General features: G+C 47.9%; 1 protein-coding gene and 1 long non-coding RNA gene across 2 annotated transcripts in view; one reads left to right on the forward strand and one right to left on the reverse strand.

The window, feature by feature from the left end:
- Positions 1-1,572: 1,572 nt before the first annotated feature.
- LOC123362972 lies at positions 1,573-18,235 on the reverse strand. The gene is made up of 3 exons (XR_006576665.1): positions 18,162-18,235; positions 1,938-2,036; positions 1,573-1,810 (listed from the first exon to the last, which is right to left on the reverse strand). It is a non-coding gene; the product is annotated as an uncharacterized LOC123362972 (long non-coding RNA).
- Positions 18,236-18,356: 121 nt separating this feature from the next.
- Positions 18,357-26,054, forward strand: part of GPR20 (G protein-coupled receptor 20) — a 35,830-nt gene continuing 28,132 nt past the window's right edge. The window contains exons 1-2 of the mRNA XM_045007008.1: positions 18,357-18,428; positions 20,721-20,814. The gene's annotated coding sequence lies outside the window, so the exon portion shown is untranslated. The remainder of the gene's footprint in view (positions 18,429-20,720; positions 20,815-26,054) is intronic.

Consider the following 26,054-nt stretch of genomic DNA (forward strand, 5'->3'; position numbering starts at 1 on the left):
GCTCTGTGGAGATTAAACCACTTTATCTAATGTTCGCTGTCCAGCTTAGCCAGCTGGCCTTGAAGAAACCAGCCCACTTTCCTGTCACCAGCAATGGTCGGTGCCACTTGCGCCCAAGAAAGGTGACTCAGACATAAGGAATAACGTGCCCATGGGGGAAATTTCCTCCTGACCCCCCAATAGTTGATTTATCCCTGAAGTCTGAGACTTTGTATCTCTGACATACCTCTCATGGGGTTCCCCCACCCCCGCAATGTTGTTGCCTTTTTTATTCTTGCTATTGTAACCCTGGATGTTCCAAGCCCCCATTTCTAATCCTCATCCTTTCCACGGTCTGTAATGCTCATGCTCAGAGCGCTATCACGGAGAACCTTGCCTTGTTTCAGACACCAGGGGATTTGACTGGTGTGGTTCAGAGTGAGCCAAAGTGGAAATCTCACAATGGAGCCCAATTTAATGGCATCCCCAGCCTGATTCACAGCAGGGCCGCCCAGAGGATTCAGGGGGCCTGGGGTCTTCGGCGGAGGGGGCCCCCGCTTTGGTGGTAATTGGGTGGCGGGGGGTCCTTCTGGTCCGGGACCCGCTGCTGAAGTGCCCCGAAGACCCATGGCGGGAATCCCCCGCCGCCGAATTACTGCCGAAGACCCGGAGTGGAAGAAGCTCTGGGGCCCCCGGAGCGAGTGAAGGACCCCCGCTCCAGGGGCCCCGAAAAACTCTCATGGGGGCCCCTGCGGGGCCCAGGTCCTGGGGCAAATTGCCCCACTTGCCACCCCCCCCCCCCGGGAGGCCCTGATTCACAGATCAAAGCCATTTGGAGATACTGGGATAAAACTGGACAGTGCTGCTAATGCTTTGGAGATTTGCCCATCGCTAGTCATCAGTTAGCCCCTGCCCCTCTATCTCTTCTAAGTGAGCTTTTCTACCTCTCTGTGCATGAGAATTCAACCTCTAGGCTCAGGGGACCAGCGGCACAGCTCTGTTCTAACCAAAATAAACTGTGCTGGCACAAATTCCCATTTTTCGAGATAGATCATGAAAATAAAGAGAAGTTCTTTCCATCCCTCCTCTAGTCAGCATGGGTTTTGTTGGGAAAGCATCAAACACTGGCACCTTCAACACCATTGCGACCCGAGAGTGTTCTCCTATTTATTTCCTCATGAGAGACATTTCTGTAGTCAGTGGAGATTTATAGGTTGAAAACAGCTGAGATTTTCCATGGCTTAGAAGCCTAAGGACAAAGAGGGCTTGGGGGTTCGAAGTTGTAAAACAGGACTCGGCCCATGTGAGTTAAGAACATTTGGGACTTTAAATCAATGTTATTTTTTCATCAGGTGGGGGAGACTCTGCAACCCCAACAGCAGGAGGAATCCACTGTGGACTTTCAGGAACAACAATAAAGCCCCAGCTCACGGTAAGCTCTGTTAATGAAAACAAAGCTTCAGTTCAAATTGTATTTACAAGCTGGACTCTGCCGAACACTTTATTCCTGTCAAACACTAAGAAGCCAAGAAATATCAAAGTGGCTCATTTAAGCATTTTGGAAATGCGCCAAAAGGTTTCTTCCCCCACCCTCTTAATTTGGAGTAAAAGCACCAATTACAATAATCCCATTGAAATGCCCTGCTCTGTCCCTCCGGTTATTTTAACTTTAGACACAGCACCACTCTGCAAAGCTGCTATGTTCCCACTGCCCGAGAGTTATGGGAAAAAGCTATCTTGGTCCTGGTTAGGAATGCGTCTTGCGTCTCTCCCTTGTTGCCATGCTGCCTTCGGAAATGCCAGTGGATTCAGATAGGGTTGCACAGCCCTGCTGAAGAATAGACAGCAGATAGGATTAAAGAGAACCTGCCAAGGGGGGGGAAATGTTAGGTTTATGCCGTGTTCTTGGTGATGGATGTCAGAGACGGGAAAGGGATTTATTCTGCCTGGTTTTTTACCTTTGAAATTTAGATCTCGTTGCACCTGGAAGATTCTATGGTCTGGTCTGCAATAGATACAGAAATTCTCCACCGTTATGAACCCCAGTTGAGCAGCATCTGGAAAAAAAGGGGGAGTGTGAATTAGTGGTGATGTGATTGGTCACTTCTCTGAGGTGGCGGAGTAAGTCACAATGGTAAGGCAGCAAGCCACTGGCACAGGAACCAGAGCAATGGGCATAGAGATTATCTCCATTGACTGGCAGGTGTCAGAGCTATGTATAGGAATCTCAATAATGCTTGATTGTTGAACAGTTCTACTGAGGGGTAAACAGCGAGGTGGCAAAATTTGCAGATGATACAAAACTACTCAAAATAGTTAAGTCCCAGGCAGATGGCGAAGAGCTACAAAAGGATCTCTCAAAACTAGGTGACTGGGCCACAAAATGGCAGATGAAATTCAATGTTGATAAATGCAAAGTAATGCACACTGGAAAACATAATCCCAGCTATACATATACAATGATGAGGTCTAAATTAGCTGTTAACACTCAAGAAAGAGATCTTGGAGTCATTGTGGATAGTTCTCTGAAAACATCCACTCAATGTGCAGCTGCAGTCAAAAAGCAAACAGAATGTTGGGAATAATTAAGAAAGGGATAGATAATAAGAGAGAAAATATCATATTGCCTCTATATAAATCCATGGTACACCCACATCTTGAATTCTGTGTGCAGATGTGGTCGCTCCATCTCAAAAAAGATATATTAGAATTGGAAAAGGTTCAGAAAAAGGTTACAAAAATGATTAGGGATATGGAATAGCTTCCATATAAGGAGAGATTAATAAAACTGGGACTTTTCAGCTTGGAAAAGAGACAAATAAGGGGGGGATATGATTGAGGTTTATAAAATCATGACTGGTGTGGAGAAAGTAAATATGGAAGTGTTATTTATTCCTTCTCATAACACAAGAACTAGGGGTCACCAAATGAAATTAACAGGCAGCAGGTTTAAAACAAACAAAAAGAAGTATTTCTTCACACAACGCACAGTCAATCTGTGGAACTCTTTGCCAGAGGATGTTGTGAAGGCCAAGACTATAATAGGGTTTAAAAAAGGACTAGATAAATTCATGGAGGATAGGTCCATCAATGGCTATTAGCCAGGATGGGCAGGGATGGTGTCCCTAGCCTCTGTTTGCCAGAAGCTGGGAATGGGCGACAGGGGATTGATCACTTGATGATTACCTGTTCTGTTCATTCCCTCTGAGGCACCTGGCATTGGCCACTGTTGGAAGACAGGATACAGGACTAGATGGACCTTTGGTCTGACCCAGTATGGCTGTTCTTATGAGCTCTAAGCAGAGCTGTGTGCCTCTGGTCTCCAGGTGTGATCTGAACACATCTTGTAGGACGGGTAGGTGTGAGTGAAGGCTAACGTGGGTTCCCCTTCACAATCATGATTTTTCATGGGAGCCTCAGTGGATGATGGAATTGTGGGCAGCACCCAAGGAACTTTTCCTGCCCTGCTAGCCTGTCTACTCCAGTGTCTGTCTTGAAGATTTCTTCCATCACTGCCATGAACTGCTCCCACTGTGGGTCTCAGGCAGGGTCTCCAAGGTCCCATGTGAAGATGGCACAGCCATTCAGAGCTCACAATGGCTGCAGCCCATTGGGCTGACAGCCACAGCACACAGGGTCTTTGAGAAGATGGACCTTTGTATCTGTGCAGCATCCACCAGGGCTCCTATGCCCTGCACTTTGACATGTGCAAAAACTGCTTGTCATGAGAAATACCAGAGCTCCCCAGCATGTTGTAGGAAACCCCAGTTATGTCCTTTCACTCAGCTCCACTGACTCTTCCTGCCTGTGAAGCACCTGTAGCACAGTTGGTTACGTCCCAGCTCATGGTCTCCACAGTCCAACAGGACAATTCAGATTGCTTCCAGTCCAACATCTCTGTATCTAGCCACGTTGCTGATTCAGCAGCAACCGCACATGGTGCCCAAGTCAAGTGGAAGCTACTGTTTTAGCTTCAGCATGGGCATACAAGGCCTGACCTTCCTCCCACTGAAGGCTACAGCAGAAGGCCCATTGTCTTCAACAGGAGCAGCCTGGGGCCACCAGGATCCTACTTCAGAATTTCCCAACACCGGGGTAGCTGATGAGAAGGGAAAACGCAGCATTGCAGATGAAAAAGGAGAGTAACTCAGAGGAAAGCTATAACTCAGACGCCTGGTACTTAGAGCTCCGATGTAGTGCTTTCTGCTCCTGTGAGATGTCTTGGCTCCAGTGTTGCATCCATGGGGTGTGTGTCCTGGTGGTGTGGGCTAGGGTTCCTGGGCTACTTTCCAATGCTTGGAGCCGGCGTTAGTATAAATCCAGCTGTTTTTTCTGAGTTATTTCCATTTCCCGGAGAGGAGCAGCCACCTCTGGTCAGCATCATCAGTCACTTTAATTTACAATTGTGAAAGACCTCAACACTGATGTCATGGGCACCTAAGATGAATGACTGGAGTTGCTTACTCCAAGCTCACAAGAGAGGAGCAGCATTTGGCACAGCCACTTTTGGACTTAATCTTCCTCAAGTACCCAGAACCCCATCTATTAATCAAAGTGCCTGACGCATACAAATTCAGCTGGCTACGTGATGATTGCAGTCAATGCCACCCCTTAAATATTTCCTGTTTAAAAAGTCCTTGTCTTTGAAGACATGAGCTTTTCAGGAGGGAGCTTTTGTCAGCTACACGAGAGAGACTCTAGCTACTTAATGCTTTTACAAGGCAGTTCAGATTAACCCAGGGTACAGTGCAGGGCGTTTATTCAAACCTGACTCACAGCAACCGAGTCAGATTTTCCTTTCAGTGGAAACCAACTCTAAGTTCATATGCCATCAGATCTCACACTTCAGGGCACAAACAGATCACAGGATGGGGTCAGAATATTTTCCCTCCATGGTAAAATAATATTTTTATGCTGATATAGGTCCTTTCACACGGGACCTTTCCAAACAGCATTACAAGCTAGGAAATTATGGTTACTGTGTAGTTTATAAACTCTTTGGAGCAGCAGAGACATTGTCATCATACTTGTCTATGAAGAACCCTGCACAGGAGCAGTACTGTACAAATAAGAATGGATTAAAGTAATTCATAACACAGAAATGCAGCCACCTCTGAGGTGGAACATGGCAGCTGTTTAACAGTGCACTGCAACACTGCACAATAAGAAATGAAGAATACCATCGAGTTGAAACCGCAGAAGGAATTTAAGCAAGGCACAATGCAGTTGTCCAGCCTGGGATTTGTCTGGGGCATTGAGGGTAACATTTCTGCTCTAGTGAAAGGTGTCCTGGAGTCCATGATCAGGGTAAGTGCTCAGTTTTCCATCTCATTGAAAACGTGAACCTTCAACATCACGCTGCCCACTACCACCTGGCTGGGACGTTGGCTCAATAGGGATTCAGAGGGAAGATGGCAGGGACTGAATCCCCATCTTCTCTTCCTGCAGTGCCTCGAGCAGAGCCTTGCGCAGCTGGGTGCGTTAGGGAGAGCTCACACATACTTCTGGGGTACCCAGCATTTAACCAGACACTAGAAATACATCTAATACCCCCTCTTCTCCCTTCCTGAGCCAGAGCCACTGGGAATGGGGCCAGACGGTGGCCAGGCAGAGGGACATGGCTGGGGTGCTCTGCAAATACCAGTAGGTCAGAGCCTGTTGGCTGAGGGGGGCCTTGCGGGATCCCCTCCAACCTAAGTGAGGTTCAGGCTCAGCTGGACATCATGGGGAGGGAATTGTGCCCTCCAGGAAAACGGCTCTGCCCCGGGATCTTGCTAGCTCCATGCTGGGAGTCTGTCACCTGAATTATCCCTTCACTATTAGCTGTTGCAGCAGGTGCAGAGAGGGGCCAGCCCTGAGATGTATTTTCATGTACAACAAATGCACAGGCCACACCCTCTCTTTTAAAGCCAGGACAAAGTGCTGAAAAGCAGCCCGGGCTGGGAAAAGGAGCTCAGGGTGGGAGACAGCAGATCCCTGCACTCTAATCCCAGCTCCTGCACCTCATATGCTGTGTGACCATGGGTAAATCAACTCCCCTCCCTCTACCTCGGTTTCCCCTTTGATAGTGTCGAGCTCACACTGATTCATGTGCTGAACACGGCCACTGTGCGGATGAATTACCTATAGTTTGATTCACCACTACCTTCATTACTGGCCTAGTTCCCATTAGCGCAGCATCTGAGCCGCCTCACTGTCTTAACATACCCACAACAGCCTTGTAAGATATCAGAGGGGTAGCCATGTTAGTCTGGATCTGTAAAAGCAGCAAAGAATCCTGTGGCACCTTATAGGCTAACAGACGTTTTGGAGCATGAGCTTTCGTGGGTATTCATGCATCCGACGAAGTGGGTATTCACCCACGAAAGCTCATGCTCCAAAACGTCTGTTAGTCTATAAGGTGCCACAGGATTCCTTGTAAGATAGACACATGCTATTGTCCCCACTTTACAGGTAACAGTCTACACAACAAAGGAAAACCCCTGGCTGGCTTGTGCCAGCTGACTAGGGCTCTGGCAGTGCGGCTGTTTCATTTCAGTACAGGGCCGCCCAGAGGATTCCGGGGGCCCGGGGTCTTCGGCAGCGGGGGGGCCCGTCCGTTCCGGGACCCGCCGCTGAAGTGCCCCGAAGACCCGCGGCGGGAGCCCCCCACCGCCGAATTACCGCCAAAGCAGGACCCGTCGCTGAAGTGCAGCCCGGTCTTCGGCGGTAATTCGGCGGGGGGGGGGAGGGTCCCTGCCGCGGGTCTTGGGGCACTTCGGCGGCGGGTCCCGGAACGGAAGGGGCCCCCCGCCGCCGAAGACCGGGCTGCGCTTCAGCGGCAGGTCCCGCTTCCCCCCCGCCCCGGCCCCAGCCTCTTACCCCCGGCTCCCTCCTCACCCGGAGTCTCAGCGCCTCGCCGGAACAGCTGCAGCGTGTGGCCGGCGGGGCCTGAGCTCCGTCCCGCTCAGAGCCACGTGGTGAGGGGGCGGGGCTGGGAGCTCCACGCCGAGCGGAGGGAGCTGAGCTCAGCCCGGAGCTCCCAGCCCCGCCCCCTGACCACGCGGCTCTGAGCGGGGCGGGGCTCAGGGGCCCCGGCGGAGACTCGGCGCTTGATGCACTGAGGCTCCAGGAGAGGGGTGGAGGCGGGAGCCTCCGCTGTTCTCTTGGGGGCCCCTGCGGAGCCCGGGGCCCGGGGCAAATTGCCCCCTTTGCCCCCCCTCTTGGCGGCCCTGTTTCAGTATAGACTTCTGGGCTGGAGCCCGGGCTCTAGGACCCTGCAGGATGGGAGGGTGTTTAGTTGCTTTGTAGATATACCCAGTGAGGCTATGTGATTCGCCTAAGGTCTCACACAGAAAGTCAGTGGCAGAACAGGGAATCAACCTGGCTCTCCCGGGTCGTAAGCTGGCCCCCTGCCCACTAGTGCATTGTTCCAGTTTTAGCTAGTGTGACATGCTAGTAGGAGCATTGCCAGCAGATGGAGGGAAGTGATTACTCCCCTCTATTTGGCACTGGTGAGGCCACACCTGGAGTATTGTGTCCAGTTTTGGTCCCCCCACTACAGAAGGGAGATGGACAAATTGGAGGGTCCAGCAGAGGGCAATGAAAATGATTAGGGGGCTGGGGCACATGACTTATGAGGAGAGGCTGAGGGAACTGGGATTGTTTAGTCTGCAGAAGAGAAGAGTGAGGGGGATTTGATAGCAGCCTTCAACTACCTGAAGGGGGGTTCCAAAGAGGAGGGAGCTCAGCTGTTCTCAGTGGTGGCAGATGACAGAACAAGGAGCAATGGTCTCAAGTTGCAGTGGGGGAGGTCTAGGTTGGATATTAGGAAACACTATTTCACGAGGAGTGTGGTGAAGCACTGGAATGGGTTACCTAGGGAGATGGTGGAATCTCCATCCTTAGAGGTTTTTAAGGCCTGGCTTGACAAAGCCCTGGCTGAGATGATGTAGTTGGGGTTGGTCCTGCTTTGAGCAGGGGGTTGGACTGGATGACCTCTTCCAACCCTGATAGTCTATGATTCCATGACATGAAGGCATTTGGACATCGGCATAAAACTGGAATAACCCAGTGGCCAGGCCAGCTCTTGGCCCATGTGTAGGTGCCGAGTGTGATTGCTTAGACTGAGGAAGAGAAGCAAACAATCCATTCTTGCAACAATCAGTGACTCAATGTGACCTGACTTTTTTTCCTTCCTCCCATACACCTCCAACCCCGTGTTGCAACTCGGTAGGTTATTGGCAACTTACAGGCTCCACTGATATTGCTCTCTGGAGCTTGGCCGTATCGGGCTCCCCTTGTTAGCTGAGCCCTGGCCTGAGCTCACTGGAGCCCAGAGAAGTCTGAATCAGTTCCCCTTCTTCTCGGCTGCCACTGTTCTGAAGTGGTTCCATCAGCTTTCTCAACAGTTCTACATCAATTGCTGGGTCGTTAACAGCCCAGCCCAGCCCAAGGACGACGTATTCCGGGTCCGATCAGCGAGAGAATACAAACCATTTACATGATCCCTATGAAATATTATGCAATTATATTGCATAGCAATGCAGCTTCCTGTCCCAGAGCCCCTCTGTGTTTCACCCATCCGTTTGTAATCCATGTTCCCAGTGGCTGGGCTGGGTTGGCCTTGCTGCCCATCTGTGGTCCTTTCTCCATCATGGGCACTCTCTCTCTAACCTGGAACCTCCCACCTGCATGTGCTGCACCATGTTCCTGGCTCCCCATGGTACTGTCCCAACTGCCAGGCCCTGCTCTGGGAAGGCCACTGCTGTTGCTCTCAGGACCTGGCACTCTTCATGGTTTTAGGGCTGTCATTTTGGCATCCTTTGGAGAGAACTGGTGCCCTCTGCTAGCTCCCCAGTCTGCTCCGGCACTGGGGAGGGAAGGGTAATTTCCACTCTGTGAGGGCTGAATGTTTTCTGATTCATCTCATCTGCATCTATATGGCTTTATACTGAATGGGATGATGAAGTGTGCTTAGGTCCATCTTGAATGGCCGTCCCATTGTTAGAGAGCTCAGGACCCAAGATTCCAAGGCCACTCTTGTTTTCTGTGTCTCTCTTCCCACGCTCCATCCCTGACTCCTTCATCTCCCTCTCTTTCTCAGCATTGCTCTCCATCTTCCTCACTCTCATGTACGTAGAAAACAGGCTGCTCTAATTTCAGCAAAATCAACCTAAAAATAGCCTTTGTAGTTTCTATGTACAACAAAGAGCTGAGCAGGCTCATTTTAGTATCATCTGCATTTCTTTCCAGCCAGAGACATAATCAAAGGAAATCTGCCTTGCCCTTTGGGAAGTTCAGGTGAGGGCTGTCACTCTGCAGAGCACGCTGAGAAGTGGTTCACTCTATCAGGGGCTCATGCGTCCTTGCTCCCTTTCCCTGCACACACACACAGCTCCTGGACCTGAAGCTAAACTTCTTTATGAACCCAAAGGCCAGCTGCCTGTTTCTGAAGCTGGCATGGTTGGTAAGGAGAGAGAGACGTGATCCGATTTCACATCAGTCATTCACAGCGACCATACCAAAGAACCACTCTATCCAGCTGGGAATGGTGCTTGAATGTTTTCCTGACAGATGCATTAGCGATATTGCAGACAGACAATTGTGGGGATTGTGTATGGCTTCTGTAATGTTAAGAACCTGGAACAGCACCTTTCAGACCTGGAACACGCTGGATGCCAGTTTAAGCGTTGGAAGCAGTTGCATTTAGAATTTGAAGTTACAGCCTGCAGCAAAGAATGATGTGGGGCTGAATGTCACTTGCAAATAATGGTCCTTCTTGCTCTACTAACCTCGTGGTGGTGGGGAAGGGAGCACTGTTCTGAGCCATTCTAGCTATAAGAGAGAACTGACTGACTGGATTTTGGGAGACATAAAAATGAGCACAGGAGAAATTAGTCTACATGGGATGCAACCAGGCTATTCTTACAGTAGAAAAAACCTTGTCTGAACTAGGAAGTGGAGGCGAAAAGCTGGTCCATGCTTATTCTTTTTCCAGACCAAAGAGATTGGGAATCACCTCAGATAAGCCTCAGAACTGCCGGTTGCTTACCAGCACTGCAGCGAACCACCAAATGGTTGGACGTTTGTCCATCACGGCTCAATAGGCCTTTGCCTTAGAGAGATGCTGCCAGCTGAAGATAATTAATTACAACATCACGCTCCAGTTAGGCAGCAGCTTGTGTAGATATCCGTGTACATGGGAGCAAAGCAACAAAGTGTTGCGGGTTTGGTGGTGGGTTTTTTGCATCCAGTGTAATTTACAAAACAGTTCTCCCAGTGATCAATAGGAATGAGCCAACAGCAAGTCTGTAGTCTCTCCCTGGAATGATGGGTGTCTGTTTCTAGTAAACTCCTGGAGAACGTGCTGGCCAAGCTGTTGACGCACAGAGAAAAGCCTTATAGAGTGTAAATTAACAAGCTATAAAATATATCAACAAAGCGGCTATTCCGTAGGTGATTTACTGCCTCCCTGTGAGTTCATAGATCTGCTTTATAGGCTGGGGGTGAAAATCAATGCTGATAGATGCTGGGAATCACTGATGTACAATGAGGCATGCTCAGCGTCTTCCTTTCAAAGGGCTCCTTCCCTGCTGCTGGAATTACAAGGGCTTCGGCACAGACTGGCAAAGCATGGTCCACTGATGGCCTGCCCCTTTACTGATTAAACAAGGCTGGTGGAATGATCTGAACACCCTCTCCTGTTCTTTGGCTTTCCCTATCCAGCGCATGCGGCAGCTCTTTCACGCTGACTAGCTGCTGGCCTTGATCATTGGGAAGGGTTAAGGTAGTCGACCAATGTGGAGTCGTAAAGGAACGGTCTTCCAGAGCATATTGGCCAGAATCTTGTGCGGGAGAGAGAGAGGGGTGACTGTTTTATTAGCCACTGGCCTTTAGTGGGGTAACACTAATTCCCAGTTACACTCAGGCCACTTCATACTTTGAGGCCTTAGGGTGACCACAAATTACATCTGCGCCTACCTTGAAACCCCGCAGCAGTGAAAAGTGGAATGGCAGTGGAATCAGGCCCCAGTGGTGGCTTTGACCCAAGATGTGTATTACACTTTCTGTAACAGGTGTTGAAAATGTTTGGGGTCTGTCTATGCAAGAAGTTAAACCATTTCCACCCCAGTTGTGGGAAGGCCAGAAGGGACCCCATCGACACCATCTCATTCCCCAAGGGTAGGCGTGCCCTGAAAGGTCAGAATTATACAAATTATTTTGGTTTCTATGGCGAGCTACAAAATTTGCTCCTCTTCCCTACTTCCATCACTCAGGGGACCGATATGATGCAGCCTCTTATACACCCTCATATCTGCGCAGGTGCTGAGGACGATGACTCTTGCTGTGATGGAGCTGGTCTTTCTCATTGAGACTGTCTGGTTTAGTCGGAGATGCTCAGCTCTTCCTCACAATTACTAGTTTTCCCTTGACAACCTCAGGCTGAGTCAGAAAAAAGCAGTCCAAGGAGGTGTGCTGGGTGCGAATCCACAGATCATGGGGATCTACTGAAAGAGAAGAGTGATGGAAATAGTTTTGGTTCTGGTTTTTCGGTCTGGCTTTAGAAGACTGCATTTTACCCAAGGAGGCTGTACCATGCTAGCCAAGGAAAAGCCATTCCCCCTTATGCAAACCCATGGAAAGTCTCAAGATGGCTCCCATAACCAGGTCCCAGTATGATATATAATGCCTTCTCTGTGTGACATTAAAACCCCTGTCTAACAGCCATGGAAGTCCAATGGCAAAACTACCACTGACATCAATGAGCGCAGGATTAGGCCTGAAAAATTAACTTCTCCAGTTACATCATTTACATTGACAGTGTTTACATTCCCGCTCCTCAGCGAGGCGAGATTTACATTGGCCCGCGCTCTGCCATAAAGCAATGGGCCCTTACCTCACTTGGTTTGACTGAATAAAGCCCCATCTACTCCTCTGAGGAGTCCATCACTTCACACGAAACAAGCACGCTCTTTTCTTTTCAAACAATGCATCTCCTTCCAGCTGCAAAGAATCGGTGTGCAGGTCACCCTGCAAGCTAGCTAGTTAGGCGAGTGACAGCAAGATATCTTTTTATGAGTATAACATTGGAGAGGCCTTGGGCCTGAGTTAATGGAAACATCTGGGAACTTGTTTTCTGCTGTTTTAGTACTGTACCAGGCTGAGAGTACTGCGAATTCCCACCTTGGACTGAGGAAAGGAGGAGAAGGTAGAAGAGGCAAAGAAGCTCTGAGCAGAAAGGTCATGGAAGTAAAGTAGTGACAAGCTCATGTTTACAAGCAGCACTAGTGTGAACCTTAGGCTTGCTCCTCTCCAGCCCTTACTCATCTGAGCAGTCCTTGTTTACAGCCCCAGTTTCAGCAAAAAGAACAGGAGTACTTGTGGCACCTTAAAGACTAACAAATTTATTTTAGCATGAGCTTTCGTGAGCTACAGCTCACTTCTTCGGATGCATAGCAAAGCAAAGCATTTCAATCCCATTGACTTCAAAGGGGCTATTCACATACCTAAGTTAAGCATGTGCTTAAGTGCCTTGTTGAATTGGGGCCCATGGGCTAATGGAGAGCCCTTATATCGGCTTGGCTTTGGTGCAGTACAAATGTGGTGGGATTTTTTAAATTGTAGCTGGCATGGAAGAGGTGAAGGAATGGGGAAATGTAGCAATAATACTAGAAATGGGCCTGAGGTTTTATAACACAGAGCTCCCAGAAATAGCCCCAAAATGGGATCCTTTTTAAAAAAAAAATGCTTTATTGGTCTAATTAAGGTGATGCCTCAAGGTTCTGTTTGCCGAGACAAGCAAAGAAGAGCGAGAATGTGTGAGAGAGCTAGAGATGGAAATATGGAAAGATGCATGATGCTTGATCAGACATAGACCTGGCCCAGCAATCCATGTAGTGTAGTGTCACTGCTTGAGTGTTGACCTTATATACCTATGACTAAAGATGCATGTAGTCAAAATATATTTTAGTACAGTCATATATTCCAAGGCCAGAAGGGACCAATGGAATGATCTAATCTGACATCCTGTATCACACAGTCTGAATTTGTCTAGCTTTGACTTCTAGCCATTAGATTGTATTATACTTTTCTCTGCTTGACTGAAGAGCCAGTTATCATATATTTGTTCCCTATGTAGGTACTTGTAGACTATAGTTGACTCCCACTGGATAAAAAGCCTGGCTTAAAACAGACTCAGTGCTCTTTGGATCTGGCCTTGAATTAGTCGCCAAGTTTGGACAAGAGAGGGCAGAAGTTGTGGGTCAGCAACAAACTGCTACTTTGCTCTTGCTTATTCACAGTAAAGGAATTAAAGATGGCTGCTGACTTCCATTAATTTTGTAGGCAGACTGTTCGGGCTCAATTCTCCACTGCTCTGCGCCTCGTGTTATCACTTACACCTATGGAAATAGGTCACAGTTCAGGGCAATTGCACCTATATTTACCCCTCAATGGTCCAGCAAGGCCACCCACATCTCCCCTGGCCATTGCCCTTCTTGGGTGAAGTTATGCATCATACTTGCTTCTGACCAGGGCATTTCCAGGCTCTACAGTTCGCTGCCTTCACTGTGTTATTCCCAGCCAAGACAGGCTGCTCACCCGGCCTGCTTGCTTGCTTGTGAGAGTCGGTTAACAATGAGACTGTCAGCGGTTACAGAGTTACCACACAGCTCTCTTTACTCAAGCCTGTTTTATTCGGAAGGTAAAAGCACTACAGAGAAAACATATCAAAACCACTCAGAGAACCTACACACGTGCTACTGAAAAGCATGGAAAAATTGGAGAGAGTCCAGCGGAGGGCAATGAAAATAATTAGGGGGCTGGGGCACATGACTTACAAGGAGAGGCTGAGGGAACTGGGGTTATTTAGTCTGTCGAAGAGAGTGTGTGTGGGGGGGGATTTGATAGCAGCCTTCAATTACTTGAATGGGGGTTCCAAAGAGGATGGACCTAGACTGTTCTCAGTGGTAGCAGATGACAGAACAAGGAGTAATGGTCTCAAGTTGCAGTGGGGGAGGTCTAGGTTGGATATTAGGAAACACTATTTCACTAGCGGGGTGGTGAGGCACTGGAATGGGTTCCCTAGGGAGGTGGTGGAATCTCTATCCTTAGAGGTTTTTAAGACCCGGCTTGACAAAGTCCTGGCTTTAGTTGGGGATTGGTCCTGCTTTGAGCAGAGGGTTGGACGAGATGACCTCCTGAGGTCCCTTCCAACACTGATAGTCTGTGATTCTATGATCCCAGAGATCACTCCAATCCTAACATGGACTCTGGTAGGAACAGTCCTTCAAGACCCCAGCCAAGGGTTTCCTTGTGGTTTTAAGTGCATCACAGCTTCAGCTCAGAACAAGGACCGTCTTGAGGGGCCTCAGTAGGTCCAGTCTATTTATCCAAAAATCTTGTCTTTACCTGTTGGTCCCTGGAAAATGCAGCTTGAACTAGTATATGTGAACCTCTCTAGGGGTGTGGTCTCAAAGGGCTGATAATAGAGGAAGTACATTAGCATCCCCCTCCTCACAGATTTACATGACACATACCCAATTGCATTTTAAAAACAATGGACCCAAAAGGTATTCAACCTCACTCAATAAGGTTTACATTTATTTTAACGCCGTCAGGTTTGTCCAGGGTATTGTCCGTCTGTCACAAGTTATACCTATGGAAAGTGGGTGCGCAGTGCTACTGCTGGTGTACCTAAGTGGCGATACCTGACTTGGTAGCCTTTTACGCCTACCCCGCACTGCCTTTGCACAGGATTGGTTCCATTAGAGGCAAAGCTTCAGAGAATCAGATCCATTAGGTGGATGTGGCTCCCTAGGAAAGCCACACGAATGCTCAAAGCATAACATTAGTTTCAAGTTCATGTAAACTGGAAGCAACGCTAATCCCAGGACAACTCATCAGGGCCAAAAAAGCATTACATGTCATTTCCATCCATTATGAGATCTACAATCCACTGCTTACCTTACTGATAGATCCAGGCTCTGATATTTAACAAACTACTTTTAAAAAGTGTCAGAGGGGTAGCCTTGTTAGTCTGTATCCACGAAAACAACAAGGAGTCCGGTGGCACCTCAAAGATGAATAGATTTATTTGGGTATAGGCTTTCGTGGGTAAAAAAACACTTCTTCAGTTACCCACGAAAGCTTATGCTCAAATAAATCCTTTAGTCTTTAAGGTGCCACCAGACTCCTCATTGTTTTTACTTTTAAAAAGTAAAGGGAAAAAACACATTAAACAACAAAGAAATAAAGGGATCTGTAGTAATTACACCATGAGCGTGTTCAGGGAGTCCGTCTGCTCTCCACCTGGTACAGCTGAGTGGATAGTGTCAAAATGTCTTCACAAGCAGATTTCCTCACAGTTTGATTCCTCCACACTTGGAAGCGTTTCGTTCTTTTTCACTGAGACTCTTGGGGTCCCCGTAGCTAAAGAACCACAGTAACCACCAGTTACTCAAACTCTCCCTCTCTCTCATAGCATCTGTGACACAAACAAGCTGCTTTTCAAATTTTTAACAAGGCTAAAGGCGTGAAATAGGGGTTGATCGCCTATCCGAGAGGAAGGATTGTCTAGTGGTTAGGGCTCTGTGTTGGGCGACCTGGGTTAAATTTCCTATGTGCCTTGGGCAAATCACGGAGTGCCTTCATTAGCCATCTGTTAGATGGGGGAAATAGCACTTCCCTACCTCACAGAGGTGTTGTGAGGACAAATACCGGTACATTAAAGATTTTGAGGTGCTCAGATACTTCCGGGGGCCTTAATAGTACGTTAGTAAGCTAGACAGATAATACTCAGATAGATACTCAGAATAATCTAGATAGATAGTACTCAGATAATAGAGGCCCTTAGGAGTATGTTTGTAATCTAGATAGATCTAAACTGTCTCTATCTCTGCCTAGGTTCATCCACCACTGTGGTACCTTCGTGCCTGATGACGATATCAGCGTAACTACTGGAAAGGAAGATGATGTAAATGAAAATTCTACTGCAGCGGATGCCGCCTTGGGTGCTCAGGAAGAATCAGAGAAAGCTCACTTCCCAGTGCTCTGCCTTAGAGGTGCCTTCACCCAGTGTAAGTGCAGACCTCCTAGGAGACACAGTTGTTTTTGTCTGATTTCACCACTCTCAGGTGGTAAACGGCTCCATTCTCAGATATTGAAGTTTGCTTGCCTGGCTGCGAGGGGATCTGGGGTGAAGATGGACTGAGGATCTCAGAAGGACATGCTCTGCTCTGCTCTCATGCTTCATTGTTGTTGTTTCTTTAATATAAAGTCATACTCATGGAGAATGAAAGTGTCCCATTTTGCTGCTTGTGGATGGAGATCATAACAGAGATGATACTCCTTTCTTCATGGGAATCTTGGAAGATTTGTGGCCCCTGACTCCCTCTGCAGTGCAAGGCAGCTGGAAATCCAGCTTAACCAGCTACCTAGCAATTCCTCTTGCACAAGACGACTCCCCAGGTAGCATAAAGCCAGTGTAGCCGCATGACATACCCTCAGCTCCCAGAGCATGGTGGGGTGCTTGGAGAAAACAGGGCCTCGTCGGAGTGCCACTGCATTCCAGCTGTTCGCAGCTGCCAGAATTGTCCCTTTGGGCCTTTGGCAGCTGAGCATAAGTCAAAGAAGCCTGAAGGCAGGGACCCAACTAGTTCCCAGAATACCTTAGAATCTGGGGTCTACAAAGGTGGCATTTGGCTTCAAAGAGACACAGAGAAAAGCCCCAGATGCTGCAGCCAAGCACAGCTCAGAGTCTGGGCTCTTTGCTATCCTCCGATTGTGAGTTCTCCCAGGACAAGCCTGTGGGCTCTACAAAGCTGTGAAAGGCCCTTGGGCAGGACAAGGACTCCTGCTGGGGAAATGGAGCGTTAACGCGGTGTCTGGGACTCCTACCCAGGGGACTATCACTCCAGCTGGTCCTCCTGCTATAACTATAACCTTGCTGGGATGTTTTTTCTGATGTAGCTGGTCTGACTTGAGAGCCTTACCTCCACCCGCTGGGCTCCGGCTTTCGTCCACCGCCATTAGAATCTTCTAAACGTTGTTGTGGGTCTCAGAGCAGGGCACTGCAGGGGCATTCCTTGTATAGAAAATATGCCGAACGTAATCCTTTCCTTAGGCTTTAACCTTTTCCTGAGGCATTCCATCCCTTTGTGTTTCACGGCGTAAACCTCAAATATTCAAGTTTCTTATTCACTGCCAAAAATGCTATTACAGCAGCTTTAGATTTCAAAGACAGTTTTATTCCTGTTTCAGAGTGACCTTTGGATGAGTTTGTAGAGTTGGGAAAAAAATAGATCCTTTTCCTTTTACATGCTTTGGTATTCAAAGCTCCTGAAATGGAGCCTGCAATGGGTAACAGCATTTCTAAGAATAAATATAGACCTTTCCAGGGTCTGCATTTTTGTGAGCCCTTGCCTTCCCGTAATGGTGAGAAATCATTGGTTCAGAGCAACGACACCAGGCATTTTAGAAGCTTTATTATTATTTATAAAGAGTGAGGGCAGAGATGGAAGTCTGGCTTGCTCGGATGCTGGAGTGGGACTCGACAAATCTGGGTTCAATTCCTGGCTGTGCCACTCACCTGCCGGGTGACCTTAGGGTTTCACATCTCTGCCTCTTCTTTGTCTGTTCAGTTGATAAATTCTTTGGGGCGGAAATTGTTTCTTACTGTGCATTTGCGCAGCACCTGATCTCTTTTGAGTGGGACCCTGATCTCTTTTGAGACCTCTCAGTAGCTCTGCAATACTTATAAGAAGACCTATCTATCTTAAGATTTGTGCTAGAGCCTATCACCATGACACTGGAGTGCCTTCCAGGCTAATTACATTAGCATAGCAAAGTTCACAGTGGATTTCATGGAGTCATACAGTGGCTGGAGTGTGTTAGGCCCTTGACAGATATAGATATAGACAGGTGCCTGCTCCAGATACAATACAATGAAAGGGTCTTCTTCCATGATCCCATACTACTGAGCTTACCCTGTTACTAGGGTTTTCAGTGGAGATACAACCAGTAGTAAGCTCTGATATTAAAAGTATTCAGGAGACCAAACAGCCCAGCTGAGTCAGCTTATGAGGCAAAGACAAAGCAGTGGATGAAAGGAAACGTATGTACCACCCTTTTGGGAAGCAATCTCACTGCCTTCACCTTACACAGTACGGCTGCTTTGAAAATATGCATCTAAGACTACTTACATTTCTAGCCCAGTTGTTTACAAGTTAGAGAGTGGCAGGCAGCAGGGTGTTCGGCAAAGCCAGGCTTCAGGCACCCTAACGAGCACAGCTGGTCTGTAGCAGGCTGCCTAATTGGCTACACCACCAGCTTGATTGGAAGAGTGAGCAGACCGGCTCATAAGCCCAGCAGCAGCTACAGATCAGTGGCTGCTCAGAGTGTTTGCCTGTGGCTGTGATAGTGTCTGTGCCTGCTTGCTGCAGCTTAGCTCCTACCTTGCCTCATTCCAGGTAACCCGGTTCTGGCCCTTGTCTCTAACTCCAGCTCTGACTCTTGGCTTGGGCTTCTGGCCCTGGGCTTTGACTCCTGCCTACTTATGCCTGCTCTGACCACTAGGCATGACCGGTCACGGACCGCAAGGAGTCTATACATCACCCAAGATTCAACCCCTCCACTACGTACCAGTTTCTCTTCTTGTTTCCTGTCCTGTGACCAGGGCCACCCAGAGGATTCAGGGGGCCTGGGGCAAAGCAATTTCAGGGGCCCCTTCCATAAAAAAAAAGTGCAATACTATAGAATACTATATTCTCGTGGGGGCCCCTGGGGCAAATTGCCCCACTTGCCCCCCCATCTGGGCAGCCCTGCCTGTGCCTTCCTTATCTTTGCTTTGGGCATCACATTATAGGTGCCAGTGAGCCATGTAAGCACCCCCTAACTGTCCTCCATCTTGTTCCTGACAGAGTTTTGTAATTGCCTGTGCCAAGAGCTGGGTTGAACTGTTGCAAAGGGTTACGGGATGGCATGCCCTGGACAGCCCTGCCTGTGCCTTCCTTATCTTTGCTTTGGGCATCACATTATAGGTGCCAGTGAGCCATGTAAGCACCCCCTAGTCCCAGAGTATGTAAGGGTATGTCTACACTGCACACGAAGCCCAGGTTCTGACTCAGGTTTGAGCCCAAGCCCTCTTTCCGTCGACACACAAAGCAGTCTGACTTGGCCAGCAAGCATTCAGGACCCAGATCCTAGGACCCTGCCAGGGCATGGGGTTAGTGTTCAAGTCCCGCTGTGACTCAGTCCAAGCCCCGTCATGGACACTGGCCAAGCCACAGACCCAAGTCAGAAGGTCTGCATAGGGCAATGTGGACATGTTAGCATGGTTGTGAGACCTGGGTCCAGCAATTGTAAACCCGGGTTCACAATGCAGTGTGGTTGCTTAGCACGGGTTTGGAAATACCGAGTCCACAAACGTGGAGGCCACCGACCTGGGCTTAGTGTGCAGTGGAGACAGACTCTTAGGCCTGGTCTACACTGTGTGTGGGCCGGGGGATCAACCTAAGATACGCAACTTCAGCTACGAGAATAGCGTAGCTGATGTCGACGTATCTTAGGTCGACTTACCTCATGTCCTCACAGTGTGGGGTCAACTGCCGCCCTCCCCCATTGACTCCGCTTCCGCTTCTCACCGTGGTGGAGTACAGGAGTCGATGGCAGAGTGATTGGGGATCGATTTATCGTGTCTACACTAGACGATAGCTAGATAGATAGATAGATAGATTGCTACCCGCCAATCCGGTGGGTAGTGTAGCCATACCCTTAGTGTTTGTAGGATCATGCCTGAAAAGAAATCTAACATTATTTTGGGGCATGATTCATAACATTGAAAATTGTTTGTCCAAGCAGAACAACCTGGATCTATTCGCAAGCAGAAAGAAGTGCTAAGTTCACCAAACCGAACAATTCAACCAGCTTGAATCATAACACTTAGCGTTTGCCCGGGGCTCCCAGCTTCTGCCTGTAGATCTCAAAGCTCTCCACAAATATGAATCCACTATACTGAGTGTACAAACATTGTACACACAGCTGTATTGTGCATACATACACATCCTGTACACATAGTGTCTATGCATACCATATTGCAAAATACGCACACATACACAGTAATACTGCACAAACATATACACTACATGGCCAGATATTCTGGGGCAGTGTCTGCTGCTCCCATTGACTTTAAAAAGATCGGCTGAGTGCTGAGCCCTTTTGAAAACCCGGCCACTTATCTAGGTGCTTTAATATAGAGTTAGGATCCTAACTGCAGGCACCCGTTTTTAAAAGAATTGGCCTATCCGTGCATGCCCATATATCCTGTGAACGCACGAGACCTGATTTTTCTACTGCCAGGCATAGGCACTTACAGCAGTGGGGGTAATACACGACCAAATCGGAATGGGAGAATTTTACACTCGTAGTGGTGTAGATAAGGAGCAACTCCTTTGCGTGGTGGAACACCGGTGTAGAACTGGGGTGAGAGCAGAATCAGGCTTTGAATGACCGTCCATAAAAGTCTGCACTGCTCTAGATGCAGTGTTCATCTATGTTCAATACACACACTTGCCCACACACCGTCCCACAGCTGCCTGGCTCCTTCCTAAAGACAGTGATAAAACTATCCCACTTACTCCTCTTTCTCCCCCCCCCCACCCTAAAATGGCCTGTTACCAAAATGAGCCGGGGATGCTAGAAAAAGGCTCTGACGTCAATGTAAAAGTAAACCAAAGAGGTCTGGTTCCTGTATTACTTTGCAGGGCTCAGCGCTGGGGAGTAACTGCACTGTCATTCGATTCAAGGATCTGGGAGCAGACTTCAAGACCCGCAGCTGATTTTTCTCATTCAAACTGTGTAAGTACTGTGCTCTCCTCTGCACTGACCTCCCTGAGCAGTCAGTCAGCCGGGAGTTCCCTCAGGGAGTTTTATCAATTGCAGTTTAGAAATGAAGTTTGTTAGGTCCTGGCGGTTGGTTTATACACGTGTTGGAGGGCATTTAATTCATTTGAAAATCCTTACTAACAAGTCTAGTGTGTCCTGAGCTGGTTTGTTCAATGTACGGGAGAGGCAGCAGAACACAGGTAGAAATGGTCCTTATATTACAGTAAGTCTCAGTCATTGATGGTTTTCTAGACATCAGGGTCATTCTGGAGTTTAACAGTCAAGTATCTGGTTCAAAAATGCAAATGTCATTCTTCAGTTTAGCAAGGGAAAAATCCAGTGTTTTCCATGTTGTTCAATTATATCAGAACTGATTTGTATATAGAAATAAACACGTTATTTATATCTGTCTGCTATAGGTGAGTGTGTGTCGATACTTACACACACACAAGCACAGGTGTATCTACAAAGATGCTGTGGATAGATGTCTGTAAGCATTTGGTGTAACATGTATAGCTTTACTTGGTAGAAGATACCTGTAGATTGTACATGTGTGTATGTATACATCCAGAACTAGGAGTAATGAGTTTAAATTAAGATAATGAAAACTGAGTCTGAAATGTATCAGGATGAACTTCCTAATGATGGAAGCAGTTAGGATGTGGGACAGTTTCCCCAGGGTGGAAGCCCCCTCACCTGAGACATTCAGAAGCGGACTGGTGAAAGCACTGGGAAATGTGCTATCGGGACCAATCCTGATCTAGTTGTGGGATGAGTTGAATGGCCTCCTAGGTCTCTGCAATGTCTATGATTTGGCTTTTCTGTATCATTACACACCCATTGTGTGCACAGTATAGTTAGTGGGTGGGTGTGTTTAATTGAAAACTGAGTTATCTTTTGGCTCACTTCACACAATGGTGTTAGCAATGCAAGGCACCTTTTCTTTAAACAATTCTTACAGACAGACTCCCATTTTTTTCCTTAGCTAAAATCTGGTAGCTTCCTGGAGCTATAGCCGCTTTCTTAAAGCAACAAAACCTACTGTATCAGAAAGCGAAGACAGGATGGCAGTGTGTATATGAAATGTCGTATCCCTAATTACATACTAAAGGCAGCATCCTAGCTGAAAACCCAGGTGCAAACACCCCTGGTTTCTGGATTTAGATCTAAACTTTGTGCCTTGGGCTCATCGCTAATAAATACATAGCTGTGCAGGACGAGACGGCAACCATGTGCCAATCACATCTGCAACCAGTCATGTGAAAAATCTGTCCCCTCCAACACTACCCTCTGAGCAATGGTACTGACATGAGCGGGTCACACTGGGCATAAATGAGGGGAAAAGCTGGCCATAGACTGGTAAACTTTTTAAATGAGAATGTTTTAAACTTCTTCTGACAGAAAATAAACCCCTCAGCCAATTCAGGAGAAAAACAACAGAGACAAATTCCCCCCAAGCCCCATGGCAATGCCTCAGCACAACATTAACACCCAACCTCTCAAGCGAGTCGATCCCACGGACTCCACCAACTTTTGCTTCGGTCCATTTCCTCTGTCTCAGTTGGAAAGCCAGGGGTAACACCGACAGATCCCAGTCGTCGGCGGGGGGGAATCGAACTTGGGACCTCTGGAGCTTAGTGTGCATGAGCCTCTATTGCATGAGCTAAAAGCAATATGGCTGTTAGCTAAGGCTGTAGAGCAGATGCATTAATCTCTCTCCAAGTGGTCTCGGTGCCACTAGATGGGACAGAGCACCACACCCCGGAGGTGTGCGGGTTACACAGGCACTCGCTTTGTACAAAATAACCCCTCCGTAAGCTCTTAGGACACATACTGAGCCATAATCTACCTTGCACTCAGCAGAGTGTAATGGAGCCAAAAGCCCCCAGAAAGCCTTCAGTCACTGAGGAGGTAGGAGAAGGCAGAGGGATGACACCCTCCGCAGCATGCCCTCCTTGCATCAAGGCTGATTTCCAAGCAAAACTCCACCTGGGAGTTGCAGTGGGTCAGACCAGCAATAATACCCCCGATGTGATTGCAACACCACATACACATAAACAAGGGACAGGACGACAACGCCACTCCCCGCAGCACGCGCTTCAGCACCACTGTTCTCTAAAATCCCATTGCTGTCAATGGAGGGTGTGGGGACAGGTCTGGTACGCTGATCAGCACAGCGGCTACATTCGACCTGAAGCTACATTTAACAGTCAGCAGCCGTAGCCCCTGTCCAGAGGGAGGAACAAACATCGTGGCCTGAGTTTGCAGACGTGAATAGTGATTCTAAGCCCCTCAGAGCTTAGGTGCCCAACTGAAAGGGGCCTGGTTTTCAGATGGTGGATGCTCGGCACTTCCTGAAAATCTCAGAGGTGACTCGTGCAGTGCACCCAAAATCTCTAGGCACTTTTGAAAATTTAGGCCAGCAATTCTGCATTGTCTTAGCTCTCTTACAAAACTGGAAATGACACGTTGTTTATACATTGTTTACTCCATGGAATATTATAAGACGTTGTAAATGCCCAGGTGTTTTAACAGTTTACAACGCAATTCTCCATGTGGGTGAACATCCTGCGACATTTCTACAGACCTTTCTTACAAGTGTCCATTGCTCCTCCAAAGTCCCCTTTGCAAATATTTAAAGACCCCTCCCTCCCTCTTCTTCCTCCATAGACTTTAGTTTTCCTTGCGAGTTTTAGCTGCAGCTCTTTATCATTTCTAGCAGGGCCGCTATGAATCAGCCAATGGCTTAGAGACTCCAGGCCACACAGCAAATCCTATTAGTTCTCCTTGTAGGTAGGGGAGGGACTTCTGATCTAGTTGGTCATAGAGAATGGAAGCAGAAGCTGGGTGGGATCTGACAAGTCCAGAAATGGAAGAGATTGGGTTGAGGTCATGGGCCAAAGACAGAAGTGGGAGAGGTGAGGCCAGAAAGGGAGGAGCCAGAAGAAGAGGAATCATAGGCCAGAAGTTAGCTAGGAACTGACCTCAATGGGCATGATGTCACCCGCCGGGCTGGTGCCGCTTAGCTACATGATATCTGCTCCATCTCCTATCTGTGCATCAATCCAGAGGAGATGTTTACTGTGGTCAGTATACACTAGAATACGAACACTGCCAAGATCCATTCGTTTTTATTCGCTGTTTGTTTATTTAGATCTATAAAAGCCTCGCTATGTGCCTGTTCCATCGGTTAGAAATACGTGACACAAAGGGCTGCTCCTCCCACGTTGACATATCTATTCACTAGCAAACGTAATGGGGGTAATTCAAATAAAGCCTGAGGATAAACCTCTGCCCGCCTTGTCCCCAAAAGAATGGTGACAAGGTGGGCTTGGCAGCATGTCCCAAAGGTTAAAATACCTGGGCTTTGGCAGTGTGTCCCAAAGCCAAATCCCACACATCGAGCATGCCCAACAGGGAGCGCTTCAGCCATTTGCGCACTGACTTCGCTAGCCTCTGCAATGGATGTGCTGAGAGGGACAGAGAAAGGGAGTTTAAGTGATACACTGAGTGAATGATCCACAAATGGTTTCGTTTGGTGCATGGTTTCAGATCTAAGTCACCATGAGGGAATGAAGCTTTGATCCGCCAGCTAATGTTGATGGGCATCGATCTTAAGTGTCAATGAATCATTCTAAGAACCGTGTGGGATGTTTACTGAAAATCTCTGTCTTATCCAGCAGCAAATGGCAATTTGCTGCTGGATAAAACCGGTCTTAAAGTAGGAGGCTGTGTTTCTCCTGTGTCATCATTAGTCAGCCAAGCCCTGAGCTCACCATGAGCTCTGCGTGAGTGGAGTTCTGCTCACCGTGGGATTATCATAGAATCATAGAATCTCAGGGTTGGAAGGGACCTCAGGAGGTCATCTAGTCCAACGCCCTGCTCAAAGCAGGACCAAACCCAACTAAATCATCCCAGCCAGGGCTTTGTCAAGCCTGACCTTAAAAACCTCTAAGGAAGGAGATTCCACCACCTCCCTAGGTAATCCATTCCAGTTCTTCACCACCCTACTAGTGAAAAAGTTTTTCCTAATATCCAGCCTAAACCTCCCCCTCTGCAACTTGAGACCATTACTCCTTGTTCTGTCATCTTCTACCACTGAGAACAGTCTAGATCCATCCTCTTTGGAACCCCCTTTCAGGTAGTTGAAAGCAGCTATCAAATCCCCCCTCATTCTTCTCTTCTGCAGACTAAACAATCCCAGTTCCCTCAGCCTCTCCTCATAAGTCATGTGCTCCAGCCCCCTAATCATTTTTGTTGCCCTCCGCTGGATTCTCTCCAATTTTTCCACATCCTTCTTGTAGTGTGGGGCCCAAAACTGGACACAGTACTCCAAATGAGGCCTCACCAGTGCTGAGTAGAGGGGAATGATCACATCCCTCGATCTGCTGGAAATGCCCCTACTTATACAACCCAAAATGCCATTAGCCTTCTTGGCAACAAGGGCACACTGTTGACTCATATTCAGCTTTTCGTCCACCGTATTCAGCTTTTCGTCCACCGATTCCCTAGCCCAAGCATGAAGCAGCCAAGTGGGTGTTGGTGTAGCTCAGGGAGCTGTTAATGGGGTACGAGGGCATTTATTCATTCACCTTTCATTCAGAAAGCTCTCAAAGGGCATCCCACAAATACACTCAAGGCGCGACAGTAATGTACTAAAGCAGGTCACCTGCAGACAGCGGGAGGCAAATTGTGGCCAAAGATACAAACACTTTCTCATATGAAAAGTATGGCAGTTCTCTAATGGCCATGCACAGAAGACAGGACCTTGGTATTTAAAATGTTCTGTAAAAGAATCCCCCACCCTGCAACACACACACACACACACACCTACCTACCTTTCTGGGATTCAGTCCTGCAGCTCTAGGAAACCTACAAACCCCAGCCCTGCTGCTCACTAGTCCTTGCCCAAGAGATCTTAACAGTAGATGATGATTTACAATAGTGGGACTGATATACACTTGGCTATGATGAGATGGCAAATTTTAAAACATGTCGCCTATAGTTTATTTGTCCTGGAAAAGGAAAAGAGACAAGAGGAAGCATAATATATTTTAACAATCCTTGTGTGAGCTGAAAGATTTTTATAAAGCAACCAAATTTGTCCAAATGAGAAGCTTGTCAGCCTGTGGGCATCACCTAAGTTGCATTATAGTAAAAGGAGTGAATTGCAGCTGCAAAACTGCGTAGGTGAAAGGGGAGCAATACATGCT

Source organism: Mauremys mutica, chromosome 2 (assembly GCF_020497125.1).
Source record: "Mauremys mutica isolate MM-2020 ecotype Southern chromosome 2, ASM2049712v1, whole genome shotgun sequence".
Taxonomy (NCBI): Eukaryota; Metazoa; Chordata; order Testudines; family Geoemydidae; genus Mauremys; species Mauremys mutica.